Source organism: Equus przewalskii, chromosome 16 (genome assembly GCF_037783145.1).
Source record: "Equus przewalskii isolate Varuska chromosome 16, EquPr2, whole genome shotgun sequence".
NCBI classification, from domain to species: domain Eukaryota; kingdom Metazoa; phylum Chordata; class Mammalia; order Perissodactyla; family Equidae; genus Equus; species Equus przewalskii.
The window spans coordinates 33266949-33289820 of record NC_091846.1 but is presented as its reverse complement, the minus strand read 5'-3'; the positions used below and the strand labels follow the sequence as shown (position 1 = coordinate 33289820).

At 34.0% G+C, this 22872-nt stretch overlaps 1 non-coding gene across 1 annotated transcript; it reads left to right on the top strand.

The window, feature by feature from the left end:
• Window positions 1-21081: 21081 nt before the first annotated feature.
• Window positions 21082-21187, top strand: LOC139076563 (U6 spliceosomal RNA). The gene has a single exon (XR_011528300.1). It is a non-coding gene; the product is annotated as a U6 spliceosomal RNA (small nuclear RNA).
• The last annotated feature ends 1685 nt before the right edge of the window (window positions 21188-22872 follow it).

The window sequence follows — 22872 nt, the reverse complement described above, 5'->3', positions numbered from 1 at the left end:
TAATAAAAAAGTAGATTTGTCACCAAAAGTAGCAGGAGGGAAGGCTTTTGGCGTTTGCCTTTTCCAGCTCGTTTTTGTTAGGATTTCTTGATATTCAGATCTCAGATAAAATGTGTGAAGGGTTGGTCTTGAAACGAGCTTAGGCTTGTTTACAACAGTCTCTGAGCTTGCTGCTTAGAATCTCCAGCTGCCCTGTCACGTTTTTTTCAGTCCCAGAACTCAGTTCCTCCCAGTTCCTCAAGAATTTTTTGAACTCTCAGCATCTTCCCAATGAATTATCTTTTGCTTAGAATAGTCGTATTTGGTGTCTGTTGCTACAACTAAAAATGCTGACTGTTTCAGTCAGCACCTGAAGCAATAATTTTGAGGTTGGGGAGCTGTTAAATGTGGCAAGCTTTCGGTGGTTTGCTGTGGCTTAAGACTTTGGACAGCATATGAGCACCTGGGGGATGGGCATTAGACCTCCAGAATGTTGAAGGGAGGTTAAAGGGGAAATGTGAGGATACAAGGAGAGATATCATCTGCTTCACAGTTTTGTCTAAAATGACCCTAAATTCATAAACCAAGCAGAAATATTTGAGCAAGTTGAGCACAAGGGGCAGAAAAATCTGGGCAGAATCAGAAACAGATGGTGCCGTGACATGGTCCCTCAACTGGGGTTATGCACCTGAGTTCAACAGACCACTGGGCACCTGTCCAAATGCCAGGCAGATCAGGCTGTCCTTGATAATTAAGGCTAATTGAGTTGTCCTCTCATGTAAGGCCAATGTTGGAACATTCAATATATATTGTAGATAAATCTTATTTAATCTGGAAACATTTATGCAACAGGTATTTTTTGATCACATAGTAGGTGAAGATTATGATATTTACCTTTAAGAATTGATTTATCTGTACCTTAGGATACTTTTGAATTGAAAAATTATGGAATTTCTTGACCTCTATTATCAGAGATTTTGAATTCCAATGTATACACATACATAAATATTGACCAAAGTGAAATATTGTCTTTCCTTACTGTTTTTACCATTCAAGAGTATTTTAAAAAGATTTCCACAAATCTGGACCTTAAGGAGTAAATTACAGAGAATCATAACTTCTTAATTAAATGTAGCCTCGTTTGCCCATAAGGAGTAAATCCCATTTTTCTAAAATATCACTGTTTTCTTGTTTTATTTCCTCCTGTGCCTTCTCCATTATGTTGTTTGAAATCACTGTTGGAAGTCTGCATTCAGAATAATGGGATTATAATAAAGAAGTTTGAACTTTTTGTGCTTTTCCACTCATAGATATTTACATTTCCTATCTTTCATTTGTAAATGAACTTCTTGAAATTATTGTTTTTGTGTGTGAATTAAGTGCAGTTAGTATTTGCAACTCTGGAGACTTCTTACACACTGTGTTTCATCTTTGTGGGAAATGAAAAAAAAGACTTCATTAAACATTCTTTATAATCGGATATATTGGAGATGAGTTCCTCATTTCAGGAGGCACATGCATTTCCAGTTCATGTATTTAGGTCATATAAAAAGCTGATCATAAAAGCACACTTTGAATGTGCAGCATTCCTACTGTAAGAAAGGGAAGCTGTTTATTTTATGTATTTGCTTATTTTTTTGTCTGAGAAAATAAAAATTGCTTGCATAACTTAATTATTTAGATCAATTATATTACCCATTAAATATGGATTGATGTTTGCTTGCATATTCAATGATTGTGCAAGAAATGTTTATATGTTACTTTTAAATAACTACTTAACTGACTTCTCTTTTTTTGCCTTTCATCTTTTCCTTCTTCTTCTGAAGTATTTGACACAAGGAATCTATTATAGTAACTCAAGTGGGAAATCTTGTAAAGACTCACGTGGATAGAGAACACTTGAGCATTCACGAGCTATAATTTAACTCACACACGTACAAATATTCTTTAATGTAACAACTACATACTTAGGGATTTTAATAAATTCACTTTAAAAAATACTAAATTTTATTGGTGCCGGTGATGCAATGGTTAAGTTTGTGGGCTCCACTTTGGCAGCCTGGAGCTCACAGGTTTGGATCCCAGGCACAGACTTAGCACTGCTCATCAAGCCATGCTGTGGCATCATCCCACATAAAGTAGATGAAGATTGGCATAGATGTTAGCTCAGCAACAATCTTCCTCAAGCAAAAAGAGGAAGATTGGCAACAGGTGTTAGCTCAGAGCCAATCTTCCTCACACAAGAAAACCCCCAACAACTAAATTTTATTAACTTTTTGATGTATTTGTTGCATTCTTTTGGTAAAGGGCTTCGATGTTGGTCTAGCCTCATCATTAATCAGGCAATGCCTGCTACCTGTAGGGAGCAGAGTATCTGCTGTGCTACATTATTTTAAATGGTGCTCAAAAAAAACAAGTGTGCTTCCAAAACTGTTGATAAACTTAGTGTCCACAAGAAAATCCTTATTACTACTATGATGACTATTTTCTTACAACAGAACTTTTAGTGGTGACTACTTCCTGTTAACTGATTTATTTCTCAAAGATCATAAGGAAAAGTATTTTATCGATATTACTCTTTATCAATACTGTACTTAAATACTTCTAGCACTTTTTTAAGATTATTGAGTGATTGAACTATTTGTTAATGACTATAATAGTTTTAAAGATTTTAAGAAGTGAAATAGTTGATTCAATTGTCTTAAAATCAAGATATAATTATTTTAGAAGATAATGATCCATAATAGAAATAATAGAATCAAATACATACTGTTAATCTTATTTCATTGTATATTACCGCCCTGATCTTCCTGAAGAGGACAGATAGAAGAGTTATGCTACACTAAGAGCCTTCTTATTTGAATTTGTTACAGTAACTAGTTACATGCACACACACTAACAGAGTAACTGCTCCTACAGTTTATATAGATTCTACAGAATGGCAATCTAAATCTACAAACAAAACACTCCTTACGTGCATGGTTCTATTTCAATGTAATATGATAGGATAAATCGTAATGATGCTGTGAAATATTCTGTTCATTCCCCTCAAACTAGAGAGTCAACAAAGATGAAGAAAAATGTTATGTATTGTCTAATCTTAAATTTTACACAAGTATTATTTAAACATCACATAACCTTGCCTTCAAGGTCTGTTAATAACATTCAGACTTAATATTTTTTAAGATCCTGGAGCAAGCTGTTTGTTATAACATAGTTATTTTAAAGACGGTCAGCTCATTTCCTATAAAATGTCTATAGGACACACAGACTAGGCACCAAAAAAATCTCAACTGCATACATAATTGATTTTAAAGAGCAAATTAATTATTAAATGAGCATGTTAAAATATACTAAATTGTTATTCGATCTGATTCTTTTTGCAACTGCACCATAACAAGGCTGCATAGAAATCTCCATTTCTGTTACCTTCTGAAGAATTTTCCTTTCTGTTTTCTCCTTATGAATCTAGATACAACTTTGGTAATAGGAAACTTTCCTCATAAAGGCCATATTTTGCAAACATATGCAAAACATATGTTTTGCAAACATAAAGTCCAGCAGTTTCCTCTCTATATGGAGGGATATTTGGCATATGAGATGTATATTCCTCTCTGTCCTCATTTGTAGTGAGCTGTTACACAGGAAGTTAGGATGTAATACAATTTTGAGTAGTCCCTCTGTGGTTATGATTAGGTATGTGAAAGCATTCTCATGATCAGCTGGCCGTGAAGATAATTCTTTCAAGGCAAGAACTGAAAGAATTATCCAGATGATGTAAGCAAAAGCCAGGTATCTCAGTTACGTGTAAATTTCTCCTGGACTCACTTGGTGCCTGAATTATTTGTAAGATTGCAATTTTCTTCCTCTACAGGAACAAGATAAACTTAGCATTCCTTTCATCCCTTTTCATGAGTAATATTTTTCACTGAACCATATTTTCTCTTTTTCATAATAAATTTTGTGGAAGATTATGTTCGTGAAAATAAGAAATTAACAGCACTGTTAGATGCCAAGTGACTAAGCCAAGGATTAGCCTACTGTTTAGCAACCCCGTACAAATCCCAGGCTTCTCCTGAGCGAAGTCTTCCAAGTCTGTATTATTACCAGAAATTTGTAGTCCAGTGATGTGGACAAATGCGCTAAATTGAAGCCATTAAATTCACTCAATTTGAGATCAGATCCAGATTAAGCCCAAACCTCTAAAGGTGAAAGTCAAATATATTAAATCAATGTATATCATGAAGCTTCATGCAAGATGGTTCCAAGCTATTAAAAATCTGTTAAAAATTGAGATATAAATTATTCACCAAACAAGAAAGTCCATAACACGTTCAATTTCAATATCTCTGTCATCTTCACCTTCCAATAGATTCTATTGCATTTCACTTTAATATAAACTTCAGCAAAAATTTGTGGATTGCAAGTGTTTCGGAACATAACAGTATGCTTAAGTTTTGCCCAGACTAATAGACTTTGAACATTTGAATCACTAGTTAAAATTGCTAAATCCTCCACTTCAGAGATCAATACTATGGGAACAAAATTTCCAATTACTAAGAGCTTTTTTCTGACCAAAGAGACTAAAAAGGATTTCTGTCCCCTTGGTCCACTTTCTTTCCGCATGTGCATGTTGGTATCTCTGTTAGGGTTGAGAAAAATAAAAGAAGGAAAACCTAAATTAAGAGATGAGTACTTTCCACATTGTCAGAGATAAAATCATAATAGCAATAAATGAAGACTATTTAGAAGAACTTGCTGATTACATTGAAGGATATCTATATCTGTCTATCTAGCTACCTGAACAGTCTAACTCAAGGGGGTCAGAGATTTTTATCTTTGCTGTTCACTTGTGTATCTCATGCACACAGAACTGTCTCTGGAACATTGTAGAGATTTAATAAATAGTTATTAAATGAGAAGGGATACTTCAATAATATAGCAGATACATAAATAGATACGCTAGGCTTCTAAGTATTTTAATCAAATACCACTTGTGGTCTATTCCCACAAGTCTTTTCCTTCTCTGACTTCTATTTACCAGGAACTCCATCCAAACTATTATCAGAAACTGCATTGTCAACTATATCACAATAACTTGGCTTGAAGTTACCAACACCTTTCATATCTCATAAAGGTAAAAGCATGTCTATTCCTAGGATTCTTGATGGTGCATATGTTAATAAATGGATAACAATAGTATTTAGAGTATCTATATTTTTATTAGTGAAAGGACTTCCTAGCATCACCAGGACATTAATTTCTTTTTGATATCTGAGTTAATTATTTAAAGATGTTACAAGAGGTAAAGAAAGTCGTAGATAAACTTTTGGAACAAAAGAACATGTGTGAAGTAGTCTTGTCCTAAATTTCAAACTGGAATCTGATCAAATATCTAGATCCAATTAGCATTTTTTAGGACATACAAAACAAAAGGATAAGACCACCATGGGGATATCTTAAAATCCAGACTTTAGACTACACTGTGGGAAAGCAATGTAAGTTCATCAACAAATACATTGTAAGGAGGAGAAAAAAGAGATAGAAGGAGAACGTGTACATTAAAAGGCCAATCTCATGGGGTTGAAGATAAGATTTAATGCGCTAAAATAGTCCATGTAGGGGCTGGCCCACGGGCCGAGTGGTTAAGTTCGCAGGCTCTGCTTTGGTGGCCCATGGTTTCTGTGGTTCGGATCCTGGGTACAGACATCGCACCGCTCATTAGGCCATGTTGAGGTGGCATCCCACATAGCACAACCAGAAGGAACTACAACTAGAATATACAACTGTGTACTGTGGGGCTTTGAGGAGAAGAAGAGAAAAAAAGAAGATTGGCCACAGATGTTAGCTCAGGTGCCAATCTTAAAAAAAAAAATAGTCTCTGTATGTTTCCTGCTTACTAAAAATCTTAAAAGGCTGAACACTAGAGTCTAAAACTTCTAAAAGTAATTTGGAATTTATAATTCTAGAAATATTTCACTGATTTGAACTATTTATGTTTTTACTCTTAGTTCTCAAATATACTGGCATCCAGGTATTCTAGGATATATGGCAATATGGATCTCTAGGGTATTTCTAGTTTTTGGTTTAGGTTTAAAAAAGATATAAGTAATACTGTCTCTGAGAATAAATCCAAAACTTCATTGATATTTCACTTTACTCATCTAGGCAAACTAATAAAATACATATTTCAAGTATTTGCTGAATAAGTCTAGCCAACTTTAAATAAAACATTTAACATAATTTTGCTAACAAATAAATATTTCCTTTTCTTTTTTTATATCACAGCCATGAAAAATTATTATACCTTATGAATGAGAGATAACTGACAAGTAGGGTGCCCTTGTTAGATATAAACTACAATGAATCAGATGTTATCTGTCATATTCATCAAATCATTATGTCACTTTGATGATGTTTGATTTAGTTTCTTCTGTAAGGTGAACAGCTAGATGTGAATAAATTTTGATTTAATATGTGAAATGAGTAAAAAGAGAACACACTACATAATTTATTACTGGTATTTATTTTCATTTTGTTTAAACTTGGGTTTCTATTTTCCTTTAACATTGTAATAAAAAATAATTGTTTTAGTTTTCATGATTAAAATAGCCCTATATGAGAAAATATCTTATAGAAAATTATGACTTTAAAAAATTAAACAGTAACCCAATTGCTGTATTGCTCAAGGCTCATAAATACCAGTTGAAGTTGAGATTTACTTGTAAACATGAACATAAACCCAATATGCATTCTGGGGTATTTTGAAGGTACATCAGGATACATTTTTAGAGTTAAAGGTAACAAAAGAAATATGTTGATTAGAAACAACGAATAACACATTTGAAATTCAGCACCTTAAATCTTTCAAATTCACTGACCGTTACACACAGATTTAACTGGATCCTCAATTTTCTAGAATTAATTGAATTTTAGATATGGTTTTTAGGATGACAACTTATATTTCTTGTTATTCTTTGGTATTTCACAAGCTGATCATTGCAAAGTAAAATCATATTAAAATATTGCGCATTTAAAGTTTGAGGTGTTTTTCCATTGCAAATATGAGTATAAAAAGAGGTGGGAAAAAAATGCAAGGCCACATGAAGACCCTACCTAAACTTTTGTTGTGCTTTTTAACTTTATTTCTAAGCTGCTATTTTGGATTATGCTCATTTTGCATTTTCTTTTAATTGCTAGGTCAAAAATTTGTATAGAAAAAAACTTTTGTTACATATTAGAAGGTGAAATTTCAAACCATGTCAATTTTAAAAGAAAGTTCACAGAATTTTATAGAGATGTACTGACTACTCACAAAAGAAATGCAATGATAATTACAATTGAAAATTCGTTCATTAATAACTCATACCGTCTTCAGATTTATCGACAGAATCAGTCATAATTATTAAAATCCTGTTTTGAAAGGTTTTCCAAAACATCACTTTACAACATTTCCACAGAATTGTAGATGCTTGAAATAGAAAAGACTAATTCATCTGAAGAGTGCTGTCCAATGGAAATGTAATATGTTACAAAAGTGAGTCACAAACATCACTTAAAATTTTCTATAGTTACATAAAAATAGTAACGAGAACATGTGCAAGTAATTTTAATAATATATTTCATTCAGCACAAATATACAAAATATTTTCATTTCAACATATAATTACTATAAAATATTAGTGAGATATTTTGTATTCTTTTTCTCTATTTCTTCAAAAATCATTATGTGTTTTACATTTAAAGCACATCTCAGTTTGGAATAAACATTTCATGCGCCCAATAGTCACATGTTATTGTCTGCGATGTGGGATGGCATAGATCTATAGCACCCCACTATCTTGATCTTCAGGTGTGAGAATACTTATTTTGAAGTGAGTTGATGTGGATGAAGGCCAGAGATGTGATGTATTTAGATAGGTACTGGCCTCTAGAGAGGCAACAGAGCTACTGGATGCAAGAATAAACACTGGAGCCTACAGCAACTGAGTCCTGAGTCTCCTGTTGACTATGTGTGAGTCAATAAGCTGTGTGACCTTGGCATGTTATCTTTCCTCCTATTTGCTTAGTTTCATCAAAGGTAATAATCTCACAGAGCAGTTACACAATGTATGTAAAGTTCTTATTACAGTTCCCCGTATATTAGGAGAATTATTGTAAGTATTCCTGCTTTACCCAACTTACTGTCTTTCTGTAAATTATTTATCTCCTATCATATACTTTCTACTGTTAAAAATCAGTTTGGAATAATTATTGATTGTAGAATTCATTTCAACATAATAAGAGCTTCTTGGATCAATATGCTACTGCTAAGTAAAACGTGTGCAATTTTTTTGAATACGTTTGTAAGGCTGAATAACTCACCTTCTCAGAACTGGCTATTAAAATCTAAAATCATCTGTTAAAATTTTAGATATTTCTGTATTTATACTATTTATCTTCGTACCAAATTAGCCAATTCTTTTATTGCATAATATATAAATCAAGTTTCTGTATATTTTCATGTAACTTTTTAGTTATCACTGGACCAAACTCTTCATCCTTGTTTTTTTTCCCCCTTTTTAATATCTACTTATAATGCCACTTGATTCCCGTAGTCATTTTGAGCTTTTTCTCTGAACTCCTTCCAATCTGTCTACACTTCTCTGCTGCTGAGGCGACCGGAACTGAAAGGTACTTTGACGCAGTTCATCAGAATTCCACAAGGAAGGCTGTCACCCATGTGTCCCAGGATGTCATGACTCTCTGCCTGCAGATCAAAGTAACAGTGAACTTTTATGCATTTTATTGAAGCATCAGCCAGATCTTTTCAGTGGATGACTAAGGTGCTCTTAGAAGAGAAGAGTCAAAATTAATAAGACTCAGACAGAGGGGCTAAAAGAAATGGAATCTATTCAACAGCATCTTCAGAACTTTTTTTCAAAGAGACTTTAGGCTTAGAATTGGACTTTATCAAAAACCATTTGAGGCAGGTAGATATTTGTCTAATGTTAGTGGGAATGGGGGAGTGGAGATAGGAAAAGTAAAGGATGGGAAAGGTAAATGTAAACATGACAATGACATTTTGCAGTCCTAGTGAGTTTATAAATAACTTCTTTGTAAATATATCAGTACACAGAAAACATATTGTCTAAATTTGTTCTTTTTTGTCTTTTGTTTTGATGTGCCCCAATTTTTTTTGTTTAATGTTTTTCAAATTCTTTACTAAAAAGTTTATTCAGATTTTGGTAACTACTTGATTATATGTTTGTAGTATCACATTTTTAGAGTAAATAAATTTAATTTTATATTTTTGCATTTGTGTCCATTTACAGAATGTAAAATATACACAAAGTACATGCCAGTGAACAAAATTGTTCAGGCTGTGCAATTTCAGTTAGCTGAGATAGTAGCCAAGCTCATTAGAAAAGTGTATGCCAAGCTAAATTTAAGAAGAAAAGATGATCTCCTTTCACTTTGGAGAATGTGAGAATGCAAAGACAGAATTAAAATGCCTACTGCAATCAAGACTCATTGACACTCTAAGGAAACCACAGGAGTTAGGCTACTACACTTCCTGGGTATTATTTTTAGCCAATTGAAGAAAGGAGTATTGTTTCTGTAATTCTTTGTGATTCTGTTTTGTGTAGTAAATCCTATTGAATTTATTTGTGCTTCTATCATGATGTTGGAGCTCATAAAAGCAGAGTATCTCATTTTTCTTTGATTAAATCCCTGTAATCTGGTGCACAGTTACGCTTTGATAATAATGCTGCTGAAGAATCAACTTTGTAACTGATTGTTGTTAATATCTAGTACAGGAAACACTGAATAAGTCATTGGATTAAAATCCAAGTATGACAATATTGTGTTGTTGGCATTTACATGTGAACATGTGAATGCCAAGATCTTGCATCTTTAAAAATTTAGGCAATATACCTGAATTTAGAAATCCTACTTATTCTGAATAAACATACATTCCTGTACTTAGAATTTTGAGAAGTTTAGTATAATGGCGATTTTTAATATGTAATCGGCACCTGAAAAAACCTGAATATACTAAAATATGAAATATAAAGTTACTTTAATGATTTTGACAATAATTGCACTCATCAAGTTCAAGCTAAATAATGTTTTAAGCTTATAACTTCAAACTTTAGGTAATTGTTAATATACAATATACTATCTACCTAATTATTTTGTTGTCAAGGTTTATCCCTAAAGAGGGAGATTTATTTTTTCAACAAAAATAAGCATACAGACTAGTCATCTACTTATAATTTTTAAGGACTACATCAGGTACGTGATGATTCTTTACTAATTCCACTTTAAAATTTCAACTACAATTTCACATTGTATTTCAAACTGAAATGTATTTCTAATGTGCTAAGGGAAAATGAATGTTTATTATTATTCTTATGGGAAAGAATTAGCAATCTATGACCATTAAAATTCTGTTAATATATAGGAAGACAATCATATTTTTGTTATTCTTATATATTCCCTATGAACATAAGAATAATGATGACTTCTAATTTTTAGGATTATTAGTAAGCAATTTGTATTTCCCCATAGCAACTGTTTGCTAGTCTTTCCTTTAAAAAGTTCCATTTAAAATTTATAAATGGAACTATAGATGGTTATACGTATGTCTGTACTTTTAGAAAAGATGGTGTTCTAAGTAAGCATGCCAAATAGATAATTTTGCCATTTGTGCTTTTTTCATTTTTTAAATTATTTTTCCCTTAATACTTAATACTCCCTTATTTGATATGATGAAATAAATGCATACACTTCCTTTTCAAGAGCATCCATGCTAATTTGTCAAAAGTTTATATTGGACCATATAGTTAACCTTAATATGTAACCCCATGAAGAAACATTTTTGGAAAATATTTTCTTAAAGTGGTGTATTCTATTGGAGTGATGGTAGTTTTCTGACAAACCTTTGCTTCGAGAACTATGTGGTAAACACAGTTTCATATCAGCATCGTATGGGTCTTAGAGGCAGCAAAGGTAACTATCAATTCCAATCAAAGTAAGTTGAGTAAAATATGAACTTAACTGAAAATTACACTGATGAATGATTAGCACAGTTATGGTATATTTTTCCCCTTTGAACTGACTGCAGAATGATTTATTTGCTTGCAATAGCCTCCTGAGTCACATGTGAGAGCTCAGTTACTTGTGAAGGGGGCCTGCCTATGTGACCAAAAAAGTGTCTTCATTTGACGTTGACTTGATGTTTTCTCCTGCCACCTGCATAGACTTACCTAAAAAGGCAAAGTATCCACAGCCAAATCTTGACTGCTTGGTGTCATTTAAACAAAACGTATATACTCTTAAGGTTTATAACATTGTACTTGAGTTTCGTTTCATGTCTGCATTTTCCCCCTCAAATGCAAGCCCATTGAGGGAAGCAACAATGTCTTATTCATCTTTGTACATTTAGTACACAGTTAGAGTCTTTCAACTATTTCCTTGATAGTTCAAGAATAAAAAAATTACTGACTCATGCAGTTTAGAAATATGGGGATTATACATGAGCCAAAATAAGTACTTTTAAAACTAGGGTAACTATTTAATAAATTAGTCATTGTTTTAGAACAAATATAGTTGTTTTCTGATGAAAATCTTTCTAGAAATGAATTTGCAGTTGATTTATATAGCTTACTGAATTACATCATTGCCGTTTTATACTACTGTGGTAATTTGGAGAGTTTACAAACATGTCATTATGGAAAGTTATTATTCCTCGCTTTTCTGCAGATGGAAAGCTACCACTGGTACTTTTTTGCCGATTAGACATTGACTTCAGGGGGAAATGAAATACAACTTTTATCTATCTCTGAGAGTAGCTCTAACAGCTATTTCTTTATTACCCACATGGTCAGACAAAATATGACCGAATATTTTGGTTCAGGTATATTTAGCATTGTTCAAATTGTGTGGTAATGAAAGAATTTTGTGATTATCTTTGAAATTGTAACTCAAAGCAAAACTAGCTTAAAAAATACAGTTTGCAAACTCTCAACCAGAGTATGAAGAAGTTTGTGTATTCATAAACTTCCCTGAAAATATACTACATACCTTTGCCTCTACAGAGATATCCATGGTGTTCCTTCCTGAACCTTACTTGCATCCACTTTTCTTTGCAAGGAAATGAACTTCATCTTTATTGAAAGACTTTCATTTCATAAAAATGAAATTTTGTATACAGTCTACAATTGCTGTTTTTCCTTGGAAATTCAGCATCTCATGTTCTGAAGTTAAAATTGGGTTACTGACTTCCAAGTATGAGGAGGAAATAGGGAAACTTGCATTAGCAAAATAATTGGTACTGGAAATACTATTTAGAATGTATTTTGAATTAAATAGTCTTTTACACAGATATATAAATACATGCATCCACAAATGCGAATACAGTGCTGACAACAGGTGATGTCAATGCTGCCCATTATAGATAACTCGAACTCTTAGTAAATTATCTGCCACTATCTGTAGGCCCTGCCACCTTAAAAAGCAAAATATAACTAGCTATCACTATGCTTTGAACATATAACCAGTACATTTACAATAATTACATTTACATGTACCTTTCCTAAGCAGTTTATGGTTTTTAATTCGCTTATTCACCTTAAATGAGTAAAAATATACCTTATTAACTTTAATAATTAAACGTTGGAATTAATAGGAATTTAACATTTTCACTGCTGTTTTATTCTATATTTTCTTGACCATTTGATTATAATATTTATAATAATTTTAGTATCATAACATTATAACCCCAGACAGATAAAATTCTTCTTCTAAATCCACCCCCTGTATCCTTTGCCAAATAAATTATTATGACAGATGTATCACAATTCATTTAGGTTTCAATCCAATTTCACCTGACTGGCTGCTTGACTATAACTTCCAGTCCTTCTGGCATTTCTCAAAATGGCCTTTAAGTCTGAACTTTCTAGAACTTTGCTTTCTTTATAAACACATTCATATTATCTCATAAAGCTATTATGAAAATTAATCAACAATGAATATAACACCTAGTACACTACGTGACATTAGTAAATGGTTAAATGGTAGCTGTTGTTATTATTTATTATTATTATTATTTACCTCAGGCATCACATATTGCCAACAGATCCACAGTAAATCTCTAACCTTCCTATTCTAAATACGTTAAATAGATTCAAACAAGTTGTTGCATCCTTTGCATGGACTATCTTCGTTTTCTTAGCTTCAAAACTTTTAGTGCTTTTCCACAGAAGTGGAACTTGAATATGAAGAATTATTTTTATACCGACATTATCCCCAACCTGTGGCGTAATTGTGCAGGAAACAAGAGTTTTAGGTGGACCAATTCCTGTGCAACAATGCATAATTAATATCTTCAAGTAAATTAAAATTGCCTAAGTGGCAAAATCCACATAGTTAAGCTCCAATCTTTTACCCAATTCAGAGAATTGAAACACCTTATAAACATGTCAGCATTGTATAATTTATCAAGTATATGGAGTCTATAAGATTGAAGGTAAAAAAATATGATTTCTTGGGTGCAGCCTGGTGGCGTAGTCGTTAAGTTTGTGAGCTCTGCTTTGACAGCCTAGGGTTCACAGGTTCAGATCCAGGGCACAGACCTACACACTAGTCATCAAGCCACGCTGTGGTGGCATCCCACATACAAAATAGAGGAAGATTGGCGCAGATGTTAGCTCAGGGCCCATCTTCCTCACCAAAAAAATCAAGAGAGAGAAAAGAAAGTCTGATTTCTTGGCAATAATCTCTAAATATCTCTAATAAGTCTGATTTTCAAAAGAACTCTCAGTTTAATTGGACCCTTTTTTTTGAGTGGAGATTTTTGGAGTTAAATGTTGAGCTTCTGAATAGAAAATGACTTTAAAGCAAAATGACCTTCTGTTCTTTGCTTGCTATGACAGGAATCATCTTCTTAAAAGACTGAACACAACTGACCCGATATTTGTATGTTGTGGCAAAGGAAGTCTAAAGTTTTGCAATTACTTAAATTCTGTGTATCATTGGACTTCATACCATCATGCTATTAGTAGAAGTGATGTGTTCCTAGTATGATCTTAAGTGATTTCAATTTTGTAAGATAAAGCAATTGCATCAGTGACCTATTCCATTATAGTCTGTCAATTTTAAGTGCATCAAATTTAAGAATTTTATCTGTTTCCTAACGGATATAGTATGTCTGATGCCTTATAATATTTAAAAGGAGCATGCTTTAACAATGTTGGCCAAGGGGGGTGAGTGGTTGGGCAGAAGCAAATTAAGAGTTAAATAGTAAGGCGCCTAATATGTAATTGTTAAAATGAGTGGATAATAAAGATGCTTTTAATTTTACATGGTTTAATAGCTTTTAATGTACTTTCAAAATATTTAGTCATTTATTTTTCCAGCAAATAGTTGTAGAGCAACTGTATTTGGTAGGCATGGGGCTGTTAAAATGAACTTCATAAGCTCTCTTTTTGCAAGAGTGTTATGGTGTAATTGAGAATATAGATAAACAGGTGATTTTAATACTTTTCCCAACACAGGGTCTAACACGTAAGAAATAATGAATGCTTCTATATTGAAGAATGAATGAATAATGAGCATGGTCTAATTGAGTGCTACTGAACAAAGTGGTATTCTTACTACTACTCATAATAATAACAATTATACTAGTAAGGTTAGCAGTTGGCATTATTGAAGGATTAATCTCTACAGGGCACTGCACGGTGCTGCTTCATTTAGTTTTTAGAGCAGCCATATGAGGTAGGAACAGGACCAGTTACATAATTTGTAAGGCATAGTGCAAAAAAAAAGGTAGGGCCCTTTGTCCAAACACTATTAACAATTTCAAGATGGCAAAAGCCAAACATTAAATCAAGATCCTTCTAAGTGTAAGGCCCTGTGTAACTGCTTAAGTCAATTACAACGAAGCCATAGGAACTACAATTATACCCCATCTTACAGTTCAGGAAATAAAGTATACATTTATTGAGGATGTTTGCTCACATATTTTTCTAAATTTTTGAGGACCATTGCTTCATGGAGATATTTAGAGTGTAGAATAATTTAAAAAGGACAAGATTGAGTTCAAAGACCATTTCAGAGGCTGTTACATCCAACCAGTTTGGTGATTATCTGATTAGCTCTTATAAGAACTTGCAGTTAGAAAGTCAATATCAAAGTCCTAGTGCAATGCTTTTCAAGAATGAGGTCAAAAAACCCCAAGACCTACTTTTCCAAAGCTGTTCCAGAACGTCTGATTCACACCATCCTAAGCCTGAGCATTCCAGTTACTTTGATCTGTCTGGGGAGAGTTATCCTAAAAAGCATCAAAAAATGTTCCCAGTAATGTAGTGTTTGAATATGGCTCCAAGATGGAAATCTACCATCATTAGCCGGCTTTTGATATTGGGACTTCATCTTGGGACGATCTGCACTATGGGGTTGATTGGGTCAATCATGTCCCTTATCTAGGACACCAGTCAAGAGTCCCTCAAGTATCGTTGTCCATATCATCATTGCCTTACTGCCTTGTGTTACATCTTCCCACTCAAGGTCATTTCTTCATTACTGACCTCCTTCGCAACCTTTATTTGATTTTCCTTGAAACTTTCTTCAGTTTAAAAGGCATCACCTGGATTTTTAGCTGAACATAGCAGATTATCTATAGATCAGCTTCTTACCAACAAGCAGAATTTTAAAAAACATGAAAATGATTGAACTAGACTTTAAAATGGTATAAATACATAAGGATTAAGAAGAGAAGAGACAACTGAAGATAAATATTAAAACATAAAAGTCAATAAATTATGAAAAACTAAAACAGAGATAATTGGTACCTGACATAATGGAGCAAATTAAACTGAAACCTGAGTGTTGGGAGGAAGGAAGCCTGTGAAGACCAAGTCAGTCTCTCCCAGAAGTTGCACACATGTGTAAAATGGAGGCACAAAGAACTTCAGAGTGTGGGAGTGAGAAGCTGTGCTGAAAGAGAAAGGATCTGTTGAAAACCAACTTTACCTCAATCCACCTTATAGAAAAGAGACTTTTATGGTCTTGAGATATTAAATCTGAGAGACTGTAGGTTGGGGCCTTCAGAACCCCCTGAAAGATCATAAGGTGGGTGTGCTAAAGGTAAAGAGATAAGTCAAATTCTATATATTAAAACTTGGGCAGCCTGTTGCCACATCTTCAGCTCCCAGTGCACTGGTGTATATAGGTTTATATCCCCAAGGTAAGAAAATGCTGGATTCTTCTCTGGAGACAATGACAGGCTGAGAGAAAGATTTATAAACGTTGATATTTGGTAAACATTGATATCCCCACTCAATCTTTTTACATTGAATCTCATTTACTCACAATACGCATACAGGCGCAGAGCTTCCAGACAGCTTATTCATGCCTCATAGTGTATTATGAAAGTTCAGCCAAGAATTGACATATCTGAAGAAATCTACATTGAACAAAAATGAACATGAAAGGAACAGAGACAGTACAGAAAACAGAAGAAATCTTTCTAGTTCTTAAAACAAGAATACTGATAAACAGACAATCAGAAAGTTAGAAAGCAATTTTTAGAAATTTGAAATTTGTAGCTGAAATATAAATTTCATAAATATAAATAGTGGAAGAGACATTTTGGGACATCACTGAGAAAGCAGAATGAAATAGGTGGTGATGTAAAAGTAATAAGAAAGAAATGATAAGAAAATTTGAGGATGAATCCTGGGAATCTAAAAATCCTAGTAATAAGAGTTCCAGGGAAATTGAAAGCCCAGTGTGGAGGAAATTATAAAATAAATGATTCAAAAACTTCTCCCAGAATTGAGGGACGTGGAATAGTCAGTTCAAAGATTACCCTGAGCACCTGGACAAGGCATTTCAAAATTACCCATATTTAGATATAATTGTCATAAAATTTTGAAACACTTGAGAAAAGTTAATGCTGTTAAAAGCTTCCACAGAGAGAGAGAGAGAGGGAGAGAGAGAGAGTGAGTTGATGCCAAGAGGATTATGTTAAATAATGGTGTTAATTTAGCAAAGCAACCCTGACAGTTGAAAGGTAAAGAAAACTCTTCAAAATCTAAAGGACATTTATTTCCAACGTAATAGTTTACAAACTTTCTATGTTATCCATCAAGTATGAGTGTAGAATAAAGCATTTCTGTAAATGCTAGCTCTCAAAAATTTTGCGTCTTATGCTCTCTTTCTCAAAAAGCTACCAGAGTTATGTTGCACTAAAAAAACAAATAAAACAAGAAGAAACAGTATATCCTGGAAATGGTAGGAAGTCTCCAGTATAATGGATCTAGATATCAATCAATATGGATTGGAGCTAGAAAATGAGACTCAGGAGGAAGTAGGTCTCCCTATGACCACCACACCAAAAACAAAGACAAAATTATTACCTTACGTGTATGCCTCATGGGTCTAACAAGGGTTTTACAATATCTGTGAAAAACTTTGATGAAAAATAGCAATTAGCACCTAGAAAGTCCAGCAAATAAAAAAAATCCATGTATTCAGAAGAAAAACATTGAACAATGAAGATAATGCTACCTTTGAGGCTTGGCTGCCTTACTGCTTTAGTTTTTACCCTCACTTACCAGCACTGCCTTAGTTCATCTCTCTTCTCTACTATTGTATTTGTCCTGTAAACAGTTTTCTTACTTCAGTATTACTTGCCTCTAATCTATTCTCCAGATTGCAATTAGAATGATCTTTAAAAATAAAATTTAAAAACCGGTTAAATTACTCAGAGAGGAAATGGTTCCACATAACATATGTTAATTACCAACTGTGAATGTTTAGCTTAAGTAAGGGGGACAACTTGGAAAATAAGTTTGGAGATAAGGCAATGAAACCTTAAAGGATTTTTTAATGAGTTTTCACTTCATCGTGTGAAAAATGGGTTGATTAAATCAGGTGTTGGAGCAGTGAAGAGGTGGGAAAGCAGAGCTTCAGAAGTCTGAACTGTCTGCAATGTACAGGTAAATTTTAGTTCAGGTTATCAGTATAGTGACTCTTAGAATAGTTTAGAAGTGAAATGCCAAAGACTTCAGTTAACTTGAGACTAGTGGAAATACTGAAACATGGGAAAATGAAGCATTTGAGAATGAAGGAGAAACTTTGGGATATTGTGATAGATTGGATGTGTGGTGTGATGGAGAGGAAGGGCTCAGTTATTCTCTTGTGTGGTGTTATTTAAGAAAAAGTTTTCCTCCATGAAAAAAGTGTTCCATTTCCAAAAGGAAGAAAGGCACAAAAGTGTACGAATTCGAATTTTGTCAGCTTTCACATAGGTACTGCATCACCAGGTCCTATTGAGTTAATAGGAAAAGAGAATGTAAAGATAACACTGACTGAGAACCTATTATTCATTCATTCACTCGTTTATTTACTGAGTAATTAATTCATAAGACAATGGGATGATTATTTCAAAAATAATCAAAAGAAATAAGAGCTATACAAAGGTATGGAAGGACATGTCAAACAGAGTCTCAAGGTCAGGGTTCTCTTAGTAACAAGTGATAGCTCATCACTAGGAATTGATCATAATTTTGGCCAAATTTATCTAAGAAAATTGTTGCAGTTTTGGTCCAGGTTGAATTTAGATTTTGCTTTCTTTTCAACTGATGCCCTAGTCTTGGTTCCAAACTATTCGTGTATTATATGGTCTATAAAGGAGTTGCCACTTCCTTGTGTTGGGGAACGAACTTCTCATGAAGATCGTCTTGATGCTGGATGTACCTTCACTCAAATTTATATATAATAGAGTACATAATTAACAAATTCCTATGGTAATTTGTTTTCCATCTCTGTGATTTTTCAAATGCCTGTTATAGTTACTAAAAAATCTTATTTCTCTAAGTGACTTTTTACTTCCATTCTCTCTGAGAACTCTAATTTCTGCTTCTATGTTTTGTTCCTGTGCTCAAGTATGAGTTTAAACAGTGATTTTCTTTGGAGGCAAGTTAAAAGTAGCTCCTCCATCACAAAGAAGCCAATACTGAAATTGTGGTTCCTAAAGAACACTATTAAATATACCATTTGTTTTTACAGGTTATCACTTTTCAGTTAATCTTATAGGCTGCGAAGTCTGAGTCATGTCGACTCTATCCTAGTAATTGAGTGGGAGTTCTTCCTACCTTCTAATTAGATTTCTTTGGTCACTGATTATGCTTCTTACAGCAATGTTTTTTAGACTGCTCTCTGGTGTTTCCCTCATGCAATGAACCATTCCTCAAAAACCTAATCAATATTTTCCCTCCCTTTTCCTTCCCTGTCTCCTAAGAAACTGTGAAAACTTCAGCCTGGCTGGAAAGAGTTCAATGTTTATATTAATACATGTTAATCCTATGGCAGAAGGCTTTGTTTATTTTTGTTAATTGAATTGTATTTTGAACTATTTTTTTATAATTGCAATATGTTAATGTTTTCTGAGAATTGTTGCAGTGTACCTAAAGACTCATGACAGACAATTTTTCATATTCTCTAATTTGTCTTTTCAACTGTAAAGTTCACTGTTTTCAGGGAAATAGTTAGCTTTCAATGACAGGTTGAGACACCCATTTTCTTGCTAACCGAGAAGTTGCTGCTAACAATATTGACATTATTACTTTACTGATATATTATTGAAGATATAGCTTCTGTCTAAACTATAGAAAATTAATACTAACTTTTCCTGGTTTCTCTTTGGTTTATTTTCTCCTTCCCTCAATTTTTGAATTTTGTTTGGGTTTTCTTAATCTTAACTATACTGTCTGTTGAATGGAGGCCAAATAACTGAAAAAGTAAATTTTCCTTGTTTCTTGTTTTCTCCAATCCTTTTGCCCCAGGGCAGAAACCCACCCAAAAGGAGTTTCAGAGTAGGCTTTGAGCTAAAGTCAGAAAGGCTAAATCCCCTCTCTGGGTTGGGATATGCCTGGGGACAATCTATTTTCTTAGCATCTGTAGATCTAACTGATGAGATAAGGAAGAGGTTTGCCCAAGAGGCACCAGGCAGAAAAACCACTCTGAGAGGATCAACTTCCATCATCCTGATTGACAGAGTGGGGCAGCTTATCCCTGCAGTCTGCAAGGCTAAGATTTAGATCTTGGCAAACAATGGACAGAGACACTTCTTTTTGTTCTTTTAGGGTTTCTTTTCCCATCCTCCATTCGGGTACAATTGTAACAGACTGCAAAACTCCACACTGAATTTCAGAAGTTGTGAATTTTAATCCTCCTATCACCAACTTGCAGTGGAACCTCAGGTAGGTGACATATCTCCGTTCACTGTCTTTATTTCCTTAGCAATTGGCTGAAATGACAAATTACGGAAAGTGAATATACTAAACTGAAAAGGTGCATTATTTAACACAGTCATTTTTATAACAAAAGGAAAAATTATCATAGAATTACACTATATATTATCACGTAAAGAATTACCTTTTAGTAGAATTCAACACTTTCCTAATTTGACTGAAATAATCTAAGCAGAACAGCAAATGTACAAGGAAAAATGTGAAATTGTGATATCAGTAAGAAAACTCCCTTTGCCAATAAGAAATGAGTATAGGTGACTTGGAGATGAAAGAGTGGTAAGTAAAAGGAAGAGATCCAAATTTCATGAATATAACGCATTCTTGGTCATGTGCTGCATATTTTCATATGTCATTTTATTCAATCTTCAAAATACATGCAATTGGCATGAATTTTATATTAGCTGGACAGACCTCAGCCCAGGCTAATGCTTCCTAAGAAAAGAGGAAAGCACAATAGTTTTTAGGAAATAATTCTACTGTTGTACACAAATTATGTTTTTATTTGTTTTGTCCTGAATATGGTAAAGGGGAAAAATCAAGTGACAAATTGCTAATTACTGAGTAATTGAGTCAGTCAGTTTAGCTTATGAGCTGTTAAGGTGGATGAATTCACCATTAGTTTAACTCAAAACTGTTCTAAATTATTGTAACCATTGGAAGGGGACAACTCACAAATTTTGAAAATAGTTTGTTAAATTGATATAGGTAGACACCAAGTCGGAATAAATATCTTAAAAATGAGACCACTAGCCAATTGGGATCACTTAATTGGTTTAACACATTACAATTTCTGTAGTGAGTGCTCCCTTGGGCAGCACATATGCTAAAGTGGAACAATGCAGAGAAGGTTAGCACAGCCCCTCTGCAAGGATGACATGCAAATTCATGAGGCATTCCATACTTTTAGATACGGAGATTAGATTGGAGGTTACCAGAGGGGAAGGGAGGAGGGTGGCGGGCCAAAGAGGTGACAGGGCATACGTGTCTGGTGGTGGATGGTAACTAGTCTTTGGGTGGTGACACGATGTAGTCTACACAGAAGTCGAAACATAAGGATGTACACCTGAAATTTATATAATGTTATAAACCACTGTTACCACAATGAAAAATAAATAAAATTTCTGCAGTGAGAAAAGACTACATAGATGTGCAATTTGGCCTAGATTTCAGACAATATTTTTTTTCTTTTGTTATTTGGGAGAAAATAGCTAATTTGGAACATGTGAAAGAGGTAAAGTTTTAGTCTTTATTTTTAGTCTTATCTTTAATAGGGCCTTCAAATTACATGTATTAAATTCTGAGAGTTTCACCTTGAGGGCCCTTGGTTTGTCTCTGCAAAACAAAATTGAAAGCATTCCTGACGAGCATGTCATTAGAAGAGTTATTTACGTGGCCACATATGGTAAAATTAGTTTCACCTAACTGGACAGTAGGTTTACATTAAAATTCAAGCAGGTATGCCTATAACTACACAATTTAAATCTGTAGATAATATCACCAAAAACATATATGTCTTATTGTGTAAAGAAAAATGCACTTGGGATCTGCCAAGTGACGTCAACCAGATGGCTGAGTAGGAGACCCCAGCCTCTATTGCTGCAAAAAAGATTAATAATTGATGATCCATGAAAATAAGACAGCTTTGGGAGAGCTGGAATCCACATAAGAAACTTAAGCAAGACAGTGGAACACACTGGAACAAAAAACTTGAGAATAACCGCACTAGGGAAGGAAGAATAACTGTTTCGCCTTCATCATCCCATCCCCTAAGCAGGCTTTGTTCAGCACCCAGAGGGGACTCCTCAGTTAGAAAGGGTTCCTCTCACAGGGGTGAGCAACAAGAAAGAAGTAAAGAAGAATAGGCTGAGCAGCAAGTTTCCCCAGCCATTTGGGGTACCACATGAAGGTCCTGCTTTGGTTTCACCCCACCCAAGAAAGCTAAGATATATAGAGACAACTAGGAAAAAGGGAGAAAAGCAGAGGCTGTCAGTCTCAGCCACGCTGCAAGAGCAACTGAGGTACATGGTGACCTGCTCTGTAAATGACCCCAGCTGCTCTAGACCCCCTGCCGACTTTGCCAACTTTCCCCTCACAGGGGGCCTTCTATAACCTAAGGTTCCAAAACTCCAGAGGTTATATATTTTGAAATCCATAAATGCCGATGTGAATGGATTCTTTCTTGTGTGTTACTCTATGCAATTTCTATTGCTTGGCTGAAAATATATAACAATTAGCGGAAAATCAGAATCAATGGAGATCTGGGAAAAAATTTTTTCTTAAATATGAATAAAATACAAAGAAACTTGATAGTTTATTTTCTTATTACTGTAGTAATATAGAAGATGACAGGTTTTGTAAAAATTCATTTCACAATTCCACAAAAACATGTCAAAATTTCTACAAAAATGTATGTATACCTTAGGCTCATGTAATTTGTATAGTACGCACAAAACAGCAAGACACAAGGCCCAAATGAAGTAGGACTTGGTTGGAAATAGACAGTTTTTAGAACCAGCTGCTAAAATGTGAGGATCTTTTAGAAGAAAAACAAAAAGAAATTGGAAAAAGTATATTGAAATAGATTGGCATC